The sequence below is a fragment of the Apaloderma vittatum genome, unplaced genomic scaffold (assembly GCF_000703405.1).
Source record: "Apaloderma vittatum isolate BGI_N311 unplaced genomic scaffold, ASM70340v1 scaffold12351, whole genome shotgun sequence".
Classification (NCBI taxonomy): Eukaryota; Metazoa; Chordata; class Aves; order Trogoniformes; family Trogonidae; genus Apaloderma; species Apaloderma vittatum.
The window spans coordinates 11,109-14,966 of record NW_009700855.1 but is presented as its reverse complement, the minus strand read 5'-3'; positions in this window follow the sequence as shown (position 1 = coordinate 14,966).

Here is a 3,858-nt window from a genome sequence, read left to right as displayed (position 1 = left end):
GGCCCCCTGGGGCAGTCCCCCCCCCCCCCCCCCCCGCCATGTTTTCTACCAAGGGCTGGAACAGTGAGAGACGCTGCTGGGTGGAAGGGAGCCGCCAGGAAGCATGAGAGGTGTCTCTGCAACATTTATTTCTCTTCAAAGAAGAGTCCCCAGGTCTTGCTCAGAAGTGGTACACTGAATGGGCATGGGGCACAGGGGAGCCCGGCGCAGTGGATGGCCCTGAGCAGGATGTTGGGACAGGAACAGCCTCAAAATTTGGTGGCAGTGGTGAATGGGTCTCCTAATTTTGGTGTCTTAAAATACTTCAGCCTCACAACTGCAGTTGTATAGTTTTAAAATCTTTTCTCTTCTGAGCAGCTGCTGTCAGAGGGCCCTGGTTTTACAGGTGAGGGGTGCCTGACAGCGTGGACTGCCACTGTTTCGCCATTGTGGTCTCACACTGTGTGCCTGCCAGCCCGCCATGTCTGACACCACATCACCAGGGCCAGGGCACTGTCATTTCCACAATCCCAGCGCGATCCTGCCATGGCGTTTGGGGTGTAAATACTTCTCCTGAGGCCTGGAGCATACCTGGCTCCAGGCAGCCATGGATTGTAGAGTTGAAGACTGTGCTGTGTTTGTAGGAAAGGTAAAACTGCAAATATTTTCAGAGGGATGATGAATAATCCAGCAATTTCATGTCTCTCTTCACAGACTGATTACAGGAGTCTAGTAAGATAAACAGAACTCCCCTGAAGTCTCCAGCCTGGTGGCCTGACATTACATACCTGCCACCTGAAGCCGACGTGTTTCCATGTGCCCTTGCCACAAACAAAATAGATTTTACTTGGAGCCCAATTCTTACTAGGCAGAGGTCCCTGAAAAACTCTCTAGTCTCTTCTAGTCCCAAAGTCTGGATCAAGTTTACTTCTATCCTGACAAACTTGTCCACCTTTATTCTTAAAGATGTCCATCAGTACAGGCTGCATTACTTATCCAAGCAATCTACTCCAGTTTTCCCGTGCATCCTGTCTTTCTTGCTGCTTATTAAGCTTATTATTTCCAGTCCCATGCAGTGGCATGAAGAACGGTTCCCTGCCATGTGTAGTACCTGAGCCTTGCTTTCTGTGTAGCCTCCAGGTATGTCATTTTGAACTTCATGCATGCTGGCTGAGTATCCTTTAGAATTAAGATTATTATCTGAACAAGTAAGGTTCTTGCATTATTTATTTCAGATATTCAGCTCCTAACAGAATGTTAGGGAAAGTCTTGCTGTTAAAGAAATTATTTTTTTTCTGTTTTGCTCTAAGTAATTGAGTCACCCTTGCAATCTTTTCATTGTGCTATGTTTCCCAAGCCAGTAAAATTCTGTGTATAAATCAAGGAAAAATGCCTTCCCTAGAAATCTCATTTTGTGTCGAGTGTCTCTAGAGCTAATCAGGTATCATTAAGAAATTACACAGTGTTTGAAATTCAGAATCCCCTTGTGCAAAAACTGGATATCTTCGTGCATTGTTAAAACAGACACAGAGACTTTCTGTTTAAGAAGTGATAGATACCAAAAGCACATTCACTGTATCCTCAGAGGACGTGCTACCATCAGGTCAGCTAGCAAAAATAAGATCTTTTCTTGCTCTTGTATGGAAGCTATGCCACGGTATTCAGCAGGGCACAACTCTGCAGCCTAGTGAAACAAGTGTTTTGCCTCGAGCCCAAGCCCAGTACTGTTTCTATAGTTTGACAGTTGTGCTTTCAGAGCAAAAAACATAAGCAGTCCCTGGGCATCACCCTTGTGTTTGCTGTTACTCTTGGGAGGCCTGTTTACCCATACGCAGGGTTTGGATCAGTTCTGCAGGTGGCCTGGGGTTGTGGTGCCCTCTTATCTTCAGTACTGATGCACACAGGGGGTGTGTAGTCGCTCCCTTCCCTGGGACTGGAAGGGCAGTCCTTAGCAGAGCCACTGACTTCCATAAGGTCTGGGAGAAACCGTGGCTCAAACAAGTATCAGCACAATCCAGTGCTTCAGCACTTAGAAGTGCCTGTCAGTACCTTGCTGAATCAATAGCCTAGCTTATTTTTGATGTTGAAATTCTGAAATATTTATAGTTCAGGACAGAAGGAAAGGAGTCTTGATGCACTCTCAAGCCAGCTTCTTCTAAATATTGTCCACTATTAGAGAAATTAATTGTGTGCACCTTTATGAAAGGTAGTATATTATGTTAAACACATTTGCTGTATGTACGAGCACAGTATTAATTATTTTAATGATTCTAGTTGAAGGGATAGAAGAGCCACACACATCTACAAGTCTGTGGCTTGTATGTAATATATGCAAAGATGATATTTCAGATTGTAGTACTCCTAGGCAGGATGCCTTCTAGTGCCCAAATGCCTTTTAACCTAAATTTCTGTATTGTCTGCACACCTTTCACTGCTGTGGGGACTTGTAGAGGAGACAACCCTGTGATGCTTAAACATGCACCTCAGTATGTAAATACAAGATAGAGACAGGAGAAGTAGTTCCCTGTGTCTTAACTTGCTGGCACATGCTCATGTCTTTAGCAGGCCTGGACAGAAAGCTGGAAAAGGGAACTGAGTCCCCATTAGCACTGGGAAGAGCTTCACAGGGCAGAGCACCAAGAACTGCGCTGCCTTGTGCGTGTGTGAGCGGATCCAGTAGATCTCCACTTGCCTTCATTGGTACGACAGCAATTTCCACTACAGCCAGTGGGACTGACAAGGACTTAACGGATTCAAAGAAGTAAAACATGTTCCCCTATGCTCCCAGATTTCTGCCTTCTACCTCCTTTGCCCTTGGGCTGAGCATGACAGAGGAACAGGACCTGCCAAGCGGTTGCATAAATGGGGCTGAATTACCTTGAAGGCGCAGCTTCTTTCATTCTCCTGGGTTAGCCGCTTCAAACAGCCACACGGAGAGTTATTGCACAGCTTTGTACATTTGCATAATGGAAAACTTTCTTCATGACAAAAATAATCACCCTAACTAGTGCACAAATGGCTCTTTTCAGGCTTGCAGCTGTGGCTCATTGGCAGCTGGGAGAGCTTTCATCCCCGATTTGAGCACTGGAGTACCCTCTCTTCATTCCCTACTGTTGCAAAGCCAGGTAAGTAACATATTAGTTCCAAACTACACTTAAGCACTTGCCTGTAGTGAATTTGGAGCATCTTATTCCATTGATTAAATGTCAATTCACATACATTTCTCTGATACCTCAAAATCCTCATGTTGCTTATAGGGTTACATAAGGATGTATCAGATGCTGAGCCTGATCTCATAAATTATCTTCTTAGAGCTGTCAGATGTCAGGACAGTTTTATTACTGAGCCAAAACACACTCTAGTCTAACAAATTAGCATATCAAAGATTATTGTCCTATCACCCAATTAACAAAACCCATACAGATAAAATAGAAGAATTACTCTTCTCTCATCCTTTATCATGTCAGAATTCCTGTGTTTTTAATGAAACTCATCCTTTTCCACTTACACTAATACCTTAATATATTGGTAAAAGGAAAATCTTCATGTATATGTAGCACATTAAAAAACCCACAGCCTTAATGGTGAAAACTGTAAAGATTGAGGTTTTTTTCTTCTTATCTCAGAGACCACTGAGAAGAATTCAGCTGAATTACATTGCGATAGCTTTTCTATTTTGGGCCATGCTTTGATGTGCTCTGGTAACATCAGGCAGCAATGTGAAGGCCTCTTTTTTTTTTTATTATTCAGTGAGTTAGGTCATGTTTTTCTCCTTTTGGGTTTTGCAGAGGATTACTTAGGTTGCAAATGATTTGGCTAGTTTTGTGCTAAGGAGCAACACAGTGAGGGCACAAAGATCATGGAGAAAAGCCAATATGA